We start from the raw sequence: 18,329 nt of genomic DNA on the forward strand, positions 1-18,329 counted from the left end.
AATCTAAACCGGGGAGAGTGGTGCTCTGTCATATGAGGGGGGAGTTCCGGGCAAGGGTTCAGCCTTAAGATAGATGAGATTGAGGTGTGGTGGAGGAGTGAAGTGTGAGGGCTGGGTTGTACTAGGAAATGGGCAAGGGAAGATAAGGGGTGAGCTGAGCGCCTTGAAGCTGAGGGTAAGGAGTTTGAGTGGGGAGATATGGACCCAATGTTCTTTTAGCAAAAATCGCCCGGGGCCAGCAGCAAAGTGAGGTGAGGACTACAGGTGGGGAGACACGGAAGGCTGATGCAGTTTGTCAAAGGTGGGACATGACAAGTGCTTGGATCAGTGTAGTCTAAGTTTGGAAGGAGAGGAAAGGGTGGATTTTAGCAACATAGTAATGATGATATTAAATGCTTACTGAATGCCGGCCACTGGGTTCGAGTTAGAAGGTAGTCTTCGTGCTTCAGTTAATGTCATTTCCATTCTTTTGTAGAACAAGGTTATTAAAGGCTGAGTCAAGTGGTGAGACATCTTGCTGGGCTACAGCTTCAATACATAAAACAGATACATTTCACACATTTTGTGGGAGATAACTGAATGTGAGATACTGCTATGCTGTTCAGAAAGTAGATCCTAGGTTATTTGGGGATGAGAGAAGGGCAAAATAGGCACCCGTTCAAATTTATACATTATTAATAATAATGGTATTTGTTAGCGCTTACTATGCTCTGTGCTAAGCACTGGGGTAGATACAAGCAAATCAAGTTGGACATAGTCCCAATCCCCATTTTACAGATGAAATAACTGAGGCACAGAAGTAAAGTGACTTGCCCAAGGTGTCGCAACAGACAAATGGTGGAGCCGGGAGTAGAACCCATGACCTTCTCTATCCACTACACCATGCTGCTTCTGTTGCAGAGGAACTAGGAGACTAAAACTTATATTCGATCAGTTAAGTCTCACTGGATTGGCGGATAGCCGGGAACAATAATGTGTCTAAACTCAGAAAGATGTATTCTGTAGAATTTACTTTCCGATGAGGTCACAGACAAGGGAATTTGTTCCAAAGGCTGAAGGCTTCTTTCAGTAGTTTGGCACATTAGTGCAGTGCTCACTAGATAGCTTACACGTGGAATGCTGCTGTGATTGATCTCACACCTTACATACTGCAACAGACAGCCCTACTCTTAGACAAAAATCTTTATGTTTTACATTAAATTTACACCACTTGATTTTGTTTTCCGTTCTACCTCATATATCACCTTCCTGGATTACACTGGAAAAAGTTTGCAAACTAAGGGCTAATTTTTCATGGTCCAGAGGCGAGGGGCACCAGGGGTGCTATTTCTTTGGATTGCCAATGGCAGACACCACAATTCGTTCACAAAGGTAATTGCCCCACCGCCCCCCGCCCCCACCCAAGGAAGAGATGCTCACAGTGGACAACTAAAATCAGGCTAAACTTAATATATCTAACGATGCAGGATGCTACATATTTTTAGAGATGTTTATATATATATAAATATATATATAGCATATATATATAAATATATATTTACATGTTCTGGTGGAGAATTATTTTATATTGAAATAAACCCAACATGCTCTTTAACTTCATCCAGGTTTAAATGGTAAGTATGAGTGTCTATTATAATTTTCTGTTCATAAACATTAGGTCCCACCTAAGCTCAACTGTTTTCCAGGGCATCCAAGTTTCGCTTAGATAGCTCTTCTCTGATCTCTACTTCACAGACCAGCATTTATTACAAACTACTACCTCGTAGGTCCTGGGGAAAGCTTTATTTTGCTAAGGCAATATAGAATATACATTTTTTTTCCCCTCAGGAGAAATGACCTCTTAAGCGCTGCTGTAAAGTAACACTTATTTGCTCCCAGACCCATCTGGAAGCAAGCAGTTGTCTCCGGGTCTGGGTTCCCCACACAGGCATTCCAGCTTTCTAGTCTGCAAAAGACAAAAACAAAAGCTTTAGCCCTCACCTTCAAGCACCTGAAGAGGCCCCACAGCCAATATGTGTCTTCATCTTATAGTGAGTTTTCTGGTGAGTTTTTTAGATCTTGGGAACACATATTTTTACAGAAGCCAAAAAGGAAGATTTTACCCGGATGAATGGTCCTGTCAACAATAGTCTTTAAAAGCTTTTCTTTTTCCATTCTGTTCCTCAAATTTAAACACTGCATCTCAACACCTTCATTTTGTATAAGGAGGAAGCAGCAAACACAATTCAAATAAACCACTTTTAAGCCTCGGTGGGGGGAAGGGGGAGATTTCTGTATTTTACTGCAATCATCGAGTCAGGTGCTGGAGCAATAGACTCAAGACTGTTTTCTTTTTTCAGATAAAAGAAGCCAAACACTTCAAATGTAGGAAGAAAAATAAGGCTGCCTCATCTGACCTTTTGCCTTAAAGGCAAAAAGCTACATATTAAACAGCAACAGTATTTTCTAACTACACAGAAGGGTGGAGTAGTTTAAAACGGACAAACGGTCTCAACCACACACCCCAGTGCATCCACACCCTGAGTGAGGCCAAATACAACCCAAAGGGAAGGAGAGGGCATTTTCAGCACAGACCTGGGTTTCCTTGGAAGAGGCAGGAAGTGCAGGAGCTTAGTTGACTCCTATGGAAGGGTCCATCCTTCTTCCTGCCTGCAGAGGAAAGGCAAAGGGAATGTCTCCTGCCATCTGAAAAACACTAACCTCCAACCCCCTTTAGACTGTAAGCCTGCTGGCGGCAGAGAATGTGTCTTATATTGTGCTGTACTCTCCCCAACACTTCATTCATTCATTCAATCATATTTATTGAGTGCTTACTGTATCCAGAGCACTGTCCTAAGTGCTTGGAATGTACAATTTGGCAACAGATGGAGACAATCCCTGCCCAACAACGGGTTCACAGTCTAAAAGGGGGAGACAGACAGAAAAATAAAACAAGCAGTCAGGCATCAATGCCATCAGAGTAAATAGAATCACAGATATATACACACCATTAATAAAATAAAGTAATAAATCATTTATACAAATATTGTACTGCCTTGCAGTGGCAAGCAACCATTGGTATGGATTACAGTGGCGTGCATTTATGTGCACTCCTAAAGGCCGTGGCTTGTCTTTTCCATGGAAATACAGAGAAAAGCCATCAATAAGGGTAATTCTTTGCAACCTGGTAGTGTATTCTTGCATGGCTATCTATCCACCTTCCACTAGGCCCTGCTGCTCTTCCCTGAAACCTTAAGCCCCATGTGGTGACTAAAAGTGGCACTATCCTAGAGGCTGGCATTCAAGAATGGAGCTTCCCTTGCTGAATAAGGGAGCTCTCTCCCGCTGCCCTTTACTGAATGCTTTAATTGCTTCCCCCTGCGTATAATTTATTTTAAAGCCTGGCTCCCAATCAATCGTATTTACTGAGCACTTACTGTGCCCAGAGCACTGTACTAAGCACTTGGGAAAATACAAGAGAGTTGGTAGACACCTGTACTCCCCCAAGCACTGCATAAATACCATGGATGAGTCAACTGATTTAGAGAACAAAACTAACCCAAAACACAAAAATACAAATTCCTCCTCTTACCTACCTACAATGTCACCTTAGTTCCCTGTTTAGGAAATGAAAAACCCTAACATGAAACAAATATCTTTTCAACAATGAGAAGATGTGGTAGAAAGCTTTTGAACGAAGGCAAACAAACAAAACCCTACCTGAAAATCAAACTTGATTTCCGGGTTCCTATCCCACCTTCGGGAAACTTTTACTCCCTTCATCTCCATTTTTCTATTTTAACACCCTAAAAAGGAAATGAAACAAAGTTAGTCTGCTTTGAAACAGTTCAACAGATCATAAACCAACTTGTTACTTTCAACTCCTACCTTAGCAAAGAAACCAATGCAGACTAGACCATAAGAGTCAAGTAGTATACATACATTTGTACAATTGGGATGATCTTCCAAGTGTCTTTTCCCCTGGAAAATAATCCTGATTTGTAGCCACCAAATTCCTCACTTGCGTTTCTGCTATCCTCTAGTCTTTCCACCCTTTCCCCACCCATACGGCTGCCCCTGAGAGGAATAACAACTGGCTCCGGGAAGTAGCTTCTGCAGGTAAGCGGTGCTGGCCAGACGGCTGGGCCAAGAGTCTGGACCTTTAGAACACTCTGCTTAGAAACTTGCGGACCACTACAAACTCCTCGGTGTGTATAACTCTGGGGGAAGGCCATGGGATCTCCACCATGACATCATTATCGTCACCTACATTCAATTCATTCAATCAGTATTATTCATTCAGTATTTATTGAGCGCTTACTATGTGCACAGCACTGTATGAGGAGTTAGACCTGGAGGCAACCCGCTAATCTCCTTTCCTGGCAAAATCCTCACTACAGTCCTGGTCTAGCCAGCTAAGACTGCCTGCTTCCAGGATCATAATGAAGTTTCAAAGCTTAGACCACAGACCACAATGGACATTAGAAATAGACTGAAAGAACAGCATTAAACCTGGCAGTGGACCCACGAGAGACAAACAAAAAGTGTCTGTTTGGATCTCGGCGAAGGTGGGCATGGCTGGTTGGGTCAGAGTTAGGGATGCCCGTCTGGATTCGTTCCACCTTGTTAGGGGTGTACCCAGGTTGTAAAATAGGTTCTGTCCCTACCAATTTATTCTCTGTGGCCTTACTGGCAGAAACAAGAAGGAACCTGAACATTGGGACTGAAATCCCCTTCTGATCATCCAGGAAGCCCATCACATTCAACAGGCTACAAGCATTTTCTAAGGCCCCAGAGATGATCATTCAAGAGTTGCTTGCTATAGGCACGTGAAAAGGCTCATCAGCGTGGCACGGAAACTCTACATGCAACCAATGAAAGATCTTCATTAGCGGCATGGAATTTAACACCATTACAAAATTTGGTTCTGTGGCAGCAAAAAGAGACAGGGAAATAAAAAAAACTCAATCTAATGGCCAACTCTGTTTCACTGTCCTCTGCCAAGTGCTTAGTACAGTGCTCTGCCCACAGTAAGAACTCAGTAAATACCAATGACTGCCAAAGGCCAATTCCCACTTTGGAAGACACTCAGTGTGGGAACGATATGGCAAAAGGCTTCAGAACAAAATGAAAATCCAGAGTTGTACTGCTGACCAACCTCCTCCATGGTGGAGAAACTACCACAACTGGCCCACCTGCCCACCCGCCACCATCACAGCAGCCTACATCTGGACCGGTGCCCACAGACTCATTCAGTATCAAGTGGCAAGGGTAGGATCACAAAGCTATCAATCAATCAATGGTATGTATTAGTCTCTTGGCAATGAAGCCAAAATCTCCTCAAAATCAATTCAGTATAGTAGGATTTACAAGGAGAATGGCCAACTGTTTAGGGAAAAGAGTAAAGATGTTGTAAAACATAGTCTTGGGAAATGTGGCATGACAATGAAAGCTGGACCAGCTGGGAGGAAAAAGGGCCTCAATAACAACATCATCAGCAACAATGATGGTGATGAAGCACGAACTATGGGTCAAGCACTGTTCTAAGCGCTGGGCAAGATATGAGTTAATCCCACTGGACACTGTCCTTGTCCTACATGGGGCTCACAGTCTAAGTAGGGGTGAGAAGAGGTACTGAGCCGCCTCCCCCCTTTTTACAGATGAGGGAACTGAGGCACTGAGAAGTAAAGCGACTTGCTCAAGGTCACCCAGCAGGCAATTGGCAGGGCTGGGATTTGGCCCCCAAGTTCTCTCCATTCTACAGTTTGCTCCCCAACATGCTCTCTGTTCCCAGTAGTCAATGAGGTGCTCAATGAACAATGTGGAAAGTGATGACAGGCTCTTGATTGACATAATCTAAAAAAAAATAGCAGAGTGGGCAAATCTCTGCATAAGCATGACTCAGAACTGCATCCTCCACAATCACATCCATAGGCAAATTGCACTGCTGGCGACATCAGCATTTTTGTGTGTAGGAGCTGAAAGGTAGAGGGGGTGGATGGAGAGGGTTTTGTGTGTGCTTGTGTAGAAATCAACTGTACCCCCTTATTATACACTGAAATCTGCTTCTGAAAACCCTGCAACTTCCATAAAAGTCATCTTTATTAACCAATGTTGTGAACTACTTGAAAAAACTTCACAAGTCACACATCCTAAAAGGGCATTTATAAAATGGCCCTGTATCGACAAATGGTACAAGCGCTGCAGCACCTGCCCAACTCTACTCCCACAGTCCTCTGTGAGTGTGACTCCAAGAGGGTGTGGTGACCACCGCATTTTCCTCCAATCATCCCAGGGTATGATACAGCTAGGACCATGAAACAGGATTAAGAAGACGGGAAAATAAAAACCCAGTAAAGCACTACATCCTGCAAAGGGACCCAAGGCCCAAATGTTCCCTGGTCAAGGGATTGTGATATGCGGCAGGTGGCGACTTCCAAGTGGCAGGAGATGTGGCATCTGGGGCAATGGGGAGGGAAGCAAGGGCGAATGGGAGGAGAAAGTTGGAATTCTGGAAATTACCCCTCCGCCAGACCTTTACCCCTCCTTTCCGCTGACTTCCTTGGCTCCACTGTGGCTCACACATGGTAAACTGAGCTGGCAGTGGATGCAGAGCACAAAGAAGGGGGCAGGGGAGTCACTTGGAGATATACACAGGCTACCTGATGGGGCAAGAAAAGGACAAGAAGCTACTGCAGAGATTGAAGGCAACTAATTGAGGTAGAAATTGGGGGGGAAAGTCCTGGGGAATCCAGAGTATTTCTTTCCCATGATTTATATTCCAAAATCCTACTGGTCTTTTCTCAAATAACAGAGGAATTGTAAATTGTAAGTTTTTGTGATGCTTCTGTTTAAATCATAGCAATGGTTGAAAGAGAAAGGGCCACAAAAATGGAATGGTCAATTCCTGGAAAATTCTGTCACTTAAGAGTATGGTTTAAAAGGTCATGTTTTAATAGGAAATGAAGGATCACAATGTTAAAGTGCCAAACAACTTTCTAGAAGTGGACTTAACTGACTTCTCTCATCCCATTTCCACTCCCCCAGCTCCTCACAAATATTTAGAAAAACAGTAAGATGAATGTGAATATTTCAAATGAATGATGGCACCTCCAATTTCCAGCTTACAGTCATAGTGGAGGCGGCCAGGAATCCCTGGGACCAGATACAGAACCACGACTAGGGAAGCAATGTTCTCTCCTGCTCTTCCTGAAACTCCACGAGCAGGACTTCCCCTCCGCCACAGCCTTGACCGGGATCACACAGCATGACTTCACAAGTCTGCGAACCCCGGGATGTGTGGCTGCAGAAATGAGAGCTGCAACTCTGAACCTGGAAATCATGGCAGTTTGGGAGCTGGCCACTGGGCTCCCAGCATGGAGAAGCAGGGTGGCCTAGAAGAAAGAGCATAGGTCTGGGAGTCGGAGGACCTGAGTTCTAATCCCAGCTCTGCCATGTCTGCTGGTGATTTTAAGCAGGTCACTTAACTTCTCTGAGCCTCAATTCCCTCACACGCAAAAATGGGGGTTAGGTCTGTGAGCCCCAAGTGGGACATGGACTGTGTCCAACCTGGTTATCTTGAATCTATCCCAGTGCTTAATACAATGTCTGGCATAAAGTAAGCACTTAAAGAATACCTCCTACTTAGGCTGCGTCAAGCACTGTGTCCAACCCAACTGTGTCCAACCTAATTATCTTGTATCTACTCCAATCCTTAGTGAAGTGCCTGGCGAATGTCAGCGCTTCACAAATGCAATTAAAAAATAAACACGCAAAACACACACACACTCGGCCCCCTCGACAAACCACCAAAAAACCCCAGGAGCTTTCTATCCTAGCTTCTACTTTAATGTATCAGACAACAGTCTGCTAAGAGCAGAAACCCCCAGAAAGCCACTTGAATTCCCTGGGGACAGTTATGGTAGGTGAGCACTTATCTACAAACTGTCTAGAATCAAATTTCCAGTTTAACCAGCAAGGTACTTGGACCAAAACCAAAAGCCTTGTTAAAATCAAATCAATTACATAATTCTCTTTTACCTGACCTGAATTCTGTCACTAACTTATAAGCATTTACAAACCAATCAATCAGTGGTATTTATTGAGCGTTCACTGTGTGCAGAGAGAGCACTGCACTGTTTGGGAGAGTACAATAAAACGGAGTTGGTAAACTTCTTTCCTGCCCACAGGTTTACAGTCTAAAGAGTTGCAAACACGCACCATTCTGCCTCCAGGATGCTCACAAATTACCTGGAGAATCTCCTCCCCCTCCACCTCTTCTGCTGCTTATCAAGATGTGCTAGTTACTGTTACAAATCAGAAATTCCCAGAACCTCCCTTCATCTTATATTCTCTCATATATCCTTCTGAACTCTCGGCGGTATGTTGGCGCTAAAAGAAATCCCTTCGGACACCTTGCTGAATTCTCCATCCATGCCATTTTGCAGGGCCACAGTTTGGAGTTAATCTCTCGCTCCCGCTCTAGCTGGTTCCATCTGCATTGCTGCCCTTGCTCGTGCTGAGGACTGACTTCGGAAAAGATAGGCCATCGCACCACACCTTTGCAGCTTCCCACTACCCTCTGGAAGTACTCTGCCCACCACTTCTGGTTGGCTGTGATTCCAGCCAAGGCTTGCACTGCTGTTACTCCTGGAGTTACCTCATATCCTTATTAGGACAAAAGTTGAGTCATGAGTGGGAAGGGCGCATGAAGTTAAGGGCCCAGCTTTGACCTTAGATCTTGCCGGCCCAGAAGTTTTAAATCCCCTAAATTAGTTTTCTACTCTGCTAGTTTTTCACCTCCTAATCTACGGGTTGTGTGCCGCTGAACTCAGGGTTCTGTGAAAGGCAGTAACATCTAGTTTTGGCATCACATCTTTCCCTCATCCCCTGACAGCGGCAGCATTAACATCTAGCCGCCTCCCTTGCGCCTTATAAGGAGTTTGTTAGTTACTGTCTGGATCTCCTTTCCTGCTTTTATTTTCTCACCTTACTCCTACAGTCCTGGACATCTTCTTGGTACCTCACTGGGTATCTGCCCCAATTTCCACTGTTCTCTTCTTCTAGGTGTTGCAGTACTTTGTTAAGCCAAGACAGTGCAGTCCAGCTCTTCCCACGTCTTCCCTCCTTTCTCGGTGGGATTTTTGTGTGTACCGTATATACAGCGTGCATGGTAGTCTCACCGCAACTCTCCAGCTTTTGTACAAAAATTCACCACGTACAGCCTCCTTCCTTAGGAAGATTGACACTCGGTTTCCTAGGCTGTTAAACATGAGCTTTGATCTAATCAATTCTCTTGGTCTTTCATGGAAACCCAAAACCGTGGATCTGTATCTGGCCCCAGGGTCAACCGGTCGTCTCCACGATGCCTGGGAGATGGACACTGAATTAGGTGCCGTCACTTATTGGAAATGTTCACATTCGTCTAACTACTTTTCCCAACATTTGTGAGGAGCTGGAAGGGAATGGGGATGAGAAAAATCAGCTATGTCCATTTCAAGAAGGTTGTTTGGAATTTGAACATTAACCATGGGCAGGTTAGGGGGTACCTTTGATTTTTGCCAGCAAGTAGGAAACAACAAAATTCACCACTCTATTGGCTCATCAGACCCTGACATCAGGAAAGTAGTTCCAAAATACAAGAAAAATTTCAGATATTATGCCATCTACGATGGCTTGGCAGTAGATTTATGGTTGGTAAAAGTTTTCCTTCAGCACAAGTTTTGCACCTTGGTGTTCTTGCAAGTGTGCCCAAAAAGGCCAAGCAGTTTCTTTGTAAGAATGGCTACTCTAAACTCTTAAGGCATTCTCCTTTTTCTTTTATTTCTTCACCTTCACCCAGAGGATTCCTCTGCTCCCTGGAATAGGAATAACTACACATTCATAGAGCATGACTTCCGTTCTACGAACCAATCCCAAAATAGTATATGACCTCAGGGCACTAGACTCTTAAATGCTGCTTCTCCCTCTGGGACAAACTGCATAATACTCTTTAGTCTCTTCACTGACCTTGGAACTGTACCCTTTAAGCACCCTTGGTCCCACAGCAATTAGGTGTATTTGTAATTTATTGATACTAATGTCTGTCCCCCCCACCCAACTCTAGTCTGAAAGCTCCCTGCAGGCAGGGAACGGGTCTACAAACTCTGTGGTATCATACTTTCCCAAGCGTGTATACAGTACTCTGCACAGAGTGGCTACAGTGTGTCACAAAATATTGAGGATACTCTCCTTGAAGACACGCAGAGCAACTAAAGCTACCATGAAAAAGTTTACACAGATTGCTACTATTTTTAGAAGTGAAAAAGTGCACATTTGCCAAGGTGTCTACTGAGCACCTCCAAGTGACATTAAACTCACCACCACCCTATAGAGAGGTAGGAAACGTGAAAAACAGCTGCCAACACTCTAGGGAGGTTTCCTCCAAGGTGAAACACTAATGCTGCTAGAGACTGAGCAATACTATCCATTTGTATCATTAGCAGTAAAAGGCAAAGGCATTCTAGAAATAGCTCTGCAGTTAAACAGCCAAGTGAAACCAATGGAAAAAAGGGAAACAGATAGAGGAGCATTACAATATTTACACAAAGTACTTTCTTCTTTACAAGGGATTAAATGACTAAAACTATCTCAACCTTACTTTTAACCTGTTATACAAAATGTCAGCTAAACAGAGAAGCACCCACTAAATCTACACTTACTCCCTGATTACTACCCCAGAGAAAGTCATCCCCAGTACCCGAAACATCCATGATACAAAGTGTCAGAGGGACTCTACTGAGTCTATGACGCCCTTGGTTCAGTCTGTAGGAGCCTATTTGCTTTGGTCCTCCACAAGTGGGCACTCTCAATTTAGTCTAAAAAATAAACTCACACCTAAAAATAAGCTTGAGAGGAGATAGGAAAACTCTCTAAAGACATAAAAATGATTGGAGGGTTTAGTAGGGAGAAATGGCAAGATTGAAAATTCTGTAGATCAATTTATTATAACTACAGTTGTGGTATTTTTACGTCCTTACTCTGTGTGCCAGGCACTGTAATAAGCACCGGAATGGATACAAGGAAATTGGGTTGGACGCGGTCCCTGTCCCAAAAGGGACTCACAGTACTAATCCCCATTTTACAGATGAGGTAACTGAGGCACAGAGAAATTAAGTGACTTGCCCAAGGCCACACAGCAAAGAGCAGACCTGAGATTAGAACACAGGTCCTTCTGACTCCCAGGCCCATGCTTTGTCCACTAGGCCAAGCTGCTTCTCTTATGATTACTTTATCATCAACATACTGCACCGTATCGATCGATATGCTGCAGTATGCTACTGCTCAATTCAAGTAACATCTCTATACACAGTATACACAAAGGCAAAGTACATTTAATAGGTACAGTTATACTAGCCAAGTTTGGAATCAAATAAATAAAAATCACAATGTCTTTAAATTGATGAATTGTAGGATTCACTGCAAGGACATATGACTTTCCTCTCCAACCACAATACTTCTTAAAAATATGAAATTCACAGATTCCTACAAGTATAATTCTGTAAATTCGCATTCATGAAAAACTCACTGAAAGTTGCCCAGATTTGAGAAATTCTAGGGTACAATTATGTAAGATTAAAAAAATGAACCTAGCTAATAAAGACAGCGTATATTTTGAAACTGAAAATAAGCACTGTTAACAGAACCTAAGAAGTTGCTGGGCACCTACAATAAGGCTTAAATTTGGCATTCTTTATTCACTGGACGGAACCCTTGAACTTGCTACCCTAGGCTAAGAACCCTTGGCACATGTGGCTCCACAATCACCTCTGTTCCTTCTAATGTTGGTATTTGTTAAGCGCTTACTATGTACTGAGCACTGTTCTAAGCACTAGGGTAGATACAGGATAATCAGCTTGTCCCACGTGAAGCTCACAGTTAATCCCCATTTTACAGATGAGGTAACTGAGGCACAGAGAAGTTAAGTGACTTGCCCGCAGTCACACAGCTGACAAGTGGCAGAGCCGGGACTCAAACTCATGACCTCTGACTCCCAAACCCGTGCTCTTTCCACTGAGCCACGCTGCTTCTATAACATATTCCCCCATTCTATCAGGGTACCTCTTGTAATCCCCAAGAGACACTTAAATTTGAACTATGACCACTTCATTTCTCCAGGAAATTTTACATGTAATTATTTGGAATGACGATGGGTCCCTCTTTCCATTAATGTAGAACTGACTGGTACTCCGGTCCTGAAGGTCATCTCTGGCCCTGCTTGGAAGAACTGAGAAGAGGCAAAGACCTAAAGAAACCCTCCAATCCAAAAAGGAAAACTTCTTCAGGCCAGCAGCAGCAGTAGTGAAAAAGTCAAGGATCTGTAATCACCCGACGGACCTGTCCCTATGCATTCTGGGGTTCCAAGCTGCCAGAGGGCAATGATTCTTCTGTCCAGACCACTGTGGGAGATCACCAACCAATGTAATGCCAGCACCACCGAGACTGGCCTGAGACAGCTCTGCCTGCAGGTCTGCCAGAACTGAACCAGCCACCATGTCCTGACTGCAGCTGCCCAGTGCTGCAGTGGTATGAGGCCAAGGAAGGAAGAAGGGGGTTACACATTTAGATTTCTGCTTTGTATTGGCCCTCTCTCCTCCCACAAGAGCCACAACCAAGGATTGGCAAAGTGTGTGTGTACACATACAAACACATACACACCCACACACTCACTCACTCCTCCCCTATCTTCCTACGGGAACACAATCCCTCCACCAAGGTATCCCTCAGGGGGAGGCAGAGCCCGACCCCCCTCGAAGACAGGGAAGCACCCGTCCCTCCATGCCTCCGTCTCCCAGAATGACTCTCCTCTGCCAATCCTTGGAGGGAAACCTCTCCTCCATGAGCCTCTCCAAAGAAAGAGGCCCCCGGGACGTTGGTGTTAGGTGCTACACCATGTGACCAGCGTTGCAGTCCCTACGGACCAACTGCCTTTGCTAATTTAAGTCTATTAAAACCCTGATCTTACGTGGCAGAAAAATTAGACACTATTTCATGGTATATTGCCATAAATTACACATAAACCGAACACTGTGTGTGACTTATAGCCAGTCACAAATGATCACTTTTATGATTAAATCAAGCTACTCAAATTACTCCCTAAAATGGCCAATAACTGTGGTTAGAAGAACACAGGAGCTACAGGACCAGGTCCTGTGCATCCTTCTTCATAGGACACCGAAGGCAACAAAAACTCTGTTTTAATGACAAGATATCTCACACACAACTGAAAGAAATGGCACACATTTAGAAACAGATATGTACCACCCCCTCCCCCCACCAAACTCCCAGTGAATTCAGTTTTCTGGGATTTCCCTGATTGTAAAATAGACAGTAGGTCACAGAAAAGATATGTTTGTTCAAGTATACAGCAGAGCAGCTAATAGTAATGGAAATACGATCTCACAAGCAGTATTAGGAGAGACCCGGAGATTAGAAAGAAATATTCCGGCTCGCCGAGTCACATAGGAGGGGGAAAGAGGATGAAGGGAAACTTGCATTGTAATATGCACTACATCATACCTGGGAAACCAGCTTTTCCTTCATTTCATGGCCAAACCAAAATCCACTTTAACTGCTGAACTTGCCTCATCTGGTAAAACATTCCTTAAAACTTGGCAGCTATCAAAATTCAACATGTTGAATTTGAGGTTTTTGTTACAATAGCAAGCAGTTCATGGTTTTAAGCAAAATAAAAACATCATGGCTCATGGATATTATATGGGGGAATGGTTTTCTTAAAAGGGTAGTATATAAAGGAAAATTAAAATCTGATTCCTCAAGAAAATTAAATGGGTTTGTGAGGAAAGTTAATGGTATATAAATATCTAAAGGTGTCCTTACCCTAATTACATTGCATTAAAAGAACTGAAAATCAAAATTGCCAATTACAAAGCAACTAGAAAATCATTCTGGACAATTTTTACAGTTTGAAAATTGACCAAAGTAGATACATAAATCAGAATCATTTGCCAGGAACGGAAACTTGAGACACAGTGTGTGCTGTCCCTTCAGCTGATGACTCGAAATGATGTAAAGCCATTTATTTCTATCTTCTAGAATCTTAAAACATAATTTCAAAATGCCTACTGGGACATTTTCCATTCTTGGGACTTGTAGAAAAGCACACCACTCTTCACTCCAGACTTTGGGAAAGTATGTTGGATTGTGACTCAGTCCCTAGGACCGCCCCCTCCAAGAGGACCACCTCCTGGCGTGGCAAATCTTACCTCTCCAGCCCTTGTAGTGCAGGGGTCCCCGCTCGAACGCTCTTCGTTTAGCGTTCTCTCACGATAGGTCTGTGAAGTTTTGACTGCTGGGAGGCCTTAAAGTGTGCGCTCACTCTCACTTGACGGTAACGCTCTGCTTTGGCATCGTGTACAGGTTTACCTTGACTAAACCACTTCCTTCTTCCACTGTCTCCTTTCCCATCCCCTCAAACCTCTGATGTATTTTGACTTGAAATAGATTAAAAGCCCACTTCAACAGCAGTTTGTTCTTGATTTAGCAGAAAATGATAGATCTTTACTATGTTAGCACAAGGTATTTTTTTGCTGGATATGAAAGCCAACCCTCTCATGTGTACACAGAAAAATATCCCAATTCACAGACCTATTGGTTCAGAGTTACTTTACTATTTGATCATGTACCTGTATTTTGATTTGTTCTTCCCAATCACTGTTTTTCAATATATAATGTTCTAGGCAATTTTTTGCATCTTGGGAGGGCATTAATTTACACTACATTGTTTCCTGTGGAAAATTAAATTTTACTTAGCACTTTCTTGCTTAATACTCTTCGTTCATGGAATACAGTACGAGAGCTACCCAGGAGACCCTGGACATCAAGCTCATTTCTAGACTGTCTGCTTGTTATGGGAAGGGAACATGACTGCTAGTTCTGTTGTACTGTACTCTCCCAAGCACGTAGTACAGTGCTCTGCACATAGTAAGCCCTCAAAAAAAAGTTTGACTAATTACACAGGCAGGCAAAGGGTCAGTGGTGCACCCTCTCTCCCTCTCTGTCTCTCTCTCTCCACGGAATATCAACAATACAATCTTTGACTTACCTTTGTAGCAGCACCCAAAATTGCTATTTTACAGGGCTTTCAACTACATTAATAAAATCTTTAGAGTAGTATCCCAACAGATTGTAATGCCAATGTGAAACATCGCTATTTAGTAGGTGAAAACAGTCAATGAGCACAAATATATTTTAATTACCTTTTCAAAAATCAAGATCTTAAAAAGTATTCCAATTTAAAATAAGTATTTCTCACTAAGAAGTCCCAGAGGTGGTACTGTGAAGTACTGGTCAAGAATGCTCCATAACACATTAGTGAATTAAAATCTATTTCAGAAATTTAATTTAGAATCCTTTGGAAAGAGTTCCTTAAACATACAAAGCCTGTTTTTTTTCCTACCAGGCAATCTTTGACTCCACACCTTTCTGCAAAGTTTTAAACACTTACAAATAAAGATCACTTTACCTGTTTGGCCCAAATTAAGATACAAATTAAATGGTGCTGAAATCTGATACACTAAAATGTGGCTGTAGACTCCATGAGGGCACGGACCACATCTTCTCAATACTACCTAAAATCCTCACTGTACATTCAATAGCCTGCATGCAGTAGGTTTTCCAGAAATAATTTTTGTTGCTCTCACCTTCTCTTGGGTCTGCCTAAGAAATTCACTTTACACTTTAATAGAACATCACAACCAAAACAATATTCGTTTATGAAGTCAATGTTCGGTAGTCAAAAATAATCCCCACTTTCTTGTAAAAACTTGTGGGTGCACTTACATGACTCCATTTACACTGGCCCACCCAAGCTTGCTGCTTTCTTCATCAGTATAATTAAAGCAGGAATTAACAGGTTTAACCATTAATCCAATTGGTATCAAACACGTTGCAGAGCATAATCAAGTCCAATTCTCAATATCTACAGAATTTTTCTCCCTTGGACTGTTCAGCTGCATCAAATATCCTTGCCTTGGACGTTTCAGTCAGCGCCGAATTAAGTCTGCTAGTGGCTCTTGCTGTCCCATCCGTTGAAACCTCTAAGGTCACAGGTGCCCAAAAAAACCAGTTAGCTGAATATGCGTCCCCATTTTCTCATCATTGCAAAGAAAACACCAAGGAAGGAAATTAAAAATTAATGCAGGACAATTTCATATCTGTTTAGATTGAGATCCTCAGATTTTTAGTCCACCTTTAACGAACAGGTCAAACATAAGAAATGAATACCCACCCCAACATTCCTAGGTAGAAAACAAGCCTAGCAAAGCTCTTTCTACATCTGTTTTGCATTTTCTTCAGTGGGGTGGGTCGGGAGGCAGTCACTAAATTATATATGTCTTTAGAGCAGACACCATGCAAATGCCTCTCAATATGATGAGCACATACTAGAAAGCCAAACATTTTAGAACATGAAGGATGGTGGTCGTGCCATCTTGGCACTTTTACATATATTATTTTAATTTACGGAGTGATCCAAAAAGATGGGGATAGATATAATTATGCCACTTACAAGTGAGGAAACAAGGACACAGACAATAAAGGGTTTACTCAAGGTCAGTGGCAGAGTTGAACCTGGATCTGAGGTGAAAAATTCCACTGGATTTCCCCTCCTCTAATCTTCCCAAGGGTATAGTTTTATTTTGTTTGTTTTGAAATGGTATTTACTAAGTGCTTACTATGTGCCAAGCACTCTGCTAAGCGCTGGGATAGACACAAGCTAATAAGCAAGTTGGACAGACTCTGTCCCACACGGGGCTCACAATCTTAATCCCCATTTTACAGATGAGATAACTGAGACATAAAAGTGAAGCGATTTGCCCAAGGTCACACAGCAGGCAAGTGGCGGAGCCAGAATTAGAATCTAGGTCCTTCTGGGTCCCAGACTTGTGCTCTATCCACTAGGCCACACTGCTTCTTGTTCATTTTTCTCATCCTCAAACATGTGAAAAGGTGACTGATCTTATTCAAATGTTCTATTGCTAAATTTGCAAAGTTGCCACAGGTCACAGAGAATTTCAAAATACAACTCTGATCTACTGAATGAATCACGTAGGGTACAGAGGGGTATTCCCCTGGGGAGAATATTTCACACTCGTTGGCCACTTCTCTATAGCCAGTAAGAGAAGGGGAGGGGGGCAGGAGAAGAGCTAGGGCCAACGGTGCTCTGTACAGTTAGGGAGGGGGGATTAATGTAGATTCTCCTGCAAAAATGACCCCGGCTAAACAATTTCCTTTCCGATCCCTCTGTGACTGGACAGGAAATGTGTCTGTTTATCGTTCCCTGGTACTCTCCCAAGCGCTCCGTTCAATGCTTTGCACACAGTAAGCACTCGATAAACACGACTGAAGGAATGTATGAATGAATGAATGGCTAAAGCCCAAATTCAATGACACACTGGATAAAGACACTGACTAGTATTTGGCATGACAGATCTGTACAGTATTTATATCACTAGCACACATTTACATTGCTCTTTGATCACTAAGACTTACTGTTTATCACCATTGCATTAATATTGTTTTGGTCATTTTTTGAATCTTGGGGAAAAATAAGCATACTTCACATGATGTTTGTTTTACATGGAAGGCAGTAAGGCCTAGTAGGAAGGAGTGCCTACTGGGGAGGCAGGAGATCTGAGTTTTAATGTCAGCTCTGCTGCTTACCTGTTATATGATACTGCAAAAGGGAGTTAAAATACCTCCCTCCCATCTTGAGACTGTGAGCCCTGTGCTGGACAGGGACTGGGCCCAATCTAATTACACTGTCTCTATCCCAGGATTTAGCACATTGCCCAGGACACAGAAAGCACTGTATACCATTATTATTATTGTTATTATAATATCCATTGAGAAACTACTTCTGATCCCGGCTCTGCCACTTGTCTGCTGTAGGACTTCAAACCAGTCACTTCACTTCTCTGTGTTTTAGCTACCTCACCAGTAAAATGGGGATTGAGACTGTGAGCCCATGTGAGACAGGGATAGTATCCAATCTGGTTTGCCTGTCTCCACCCGAGCACTTAGTACAGTGCCTGGCACACAGGAAGCACTTAACAAATACCACAATGATTATTATTATTTTGGGAAATTAAGAGAATTAATTGGGGCTGTAAAAATATCCCAGAAAAACAATCAATGTCTACAAGTCAGATCAACAAAACAAGGGGAAAACGTCACCTTGGGCAAAGGGAAAGATGAAACCAATAAATATTTATTCAATGTATTAAATGTATTCAATGTATTAAGAGCACAGAAATAAAATCTTCACTCTAGGTAAACTCAATGACATGCTC

The 18,329-nt window shown here is 42.9% G+C and overlaps 1 protein-coding gene across 2 annotated transcripts in view; it reads right to left on the minus strand.

Moving 5' to 3' along the window:
* PSPC1 (paraspeckle component 1) overlaps positions 1 to 18,329 on the minus strand; it is a 77,439-nt gene that overhangs the window by 9,365 nt on the left and 49,745 nt on the right. Inside the window, exons 7-10 of one of the 2 annotated variants that reach the window (XR_003753843.2) lie at positions 3,700 to 3,785; positions 2,575 to 2,649; positions 1,838 to 1,945; positions 401 to 528 (exon numbers count right to left, since the gene is read on the minus strand). The gene's annotated coding sequence lies outside the window, so the exon portion shown is untranslated. Of the gene's footprint in view, positions 1 to 400; positions 529 to 1,762; positions 1,946 to 2,574; positions 2,650 to 3,699; positions 3,786 to 18,329 lie in introns of those variants that run through there. The other variant, XR_003753844.2, reaches the window with a different exon arrangement.

This window comes from Ornithorhynchus anatinus, chromosome 20 (genome assembly GCF_004115215.2).
Source record: "Ornithorhynchus anatinus isolate Pmale09 chromosome 20, mOrnAna1.pri.v4, whole genome shotgun sequence".
NCBI classification, from domain to species: Eukaryota; Metazoa; Chordata; class Mammalia; order Monotremata; family Ornithorhynchidae; genus Ornithorhynchus; species Ornithorhynchus anatinus.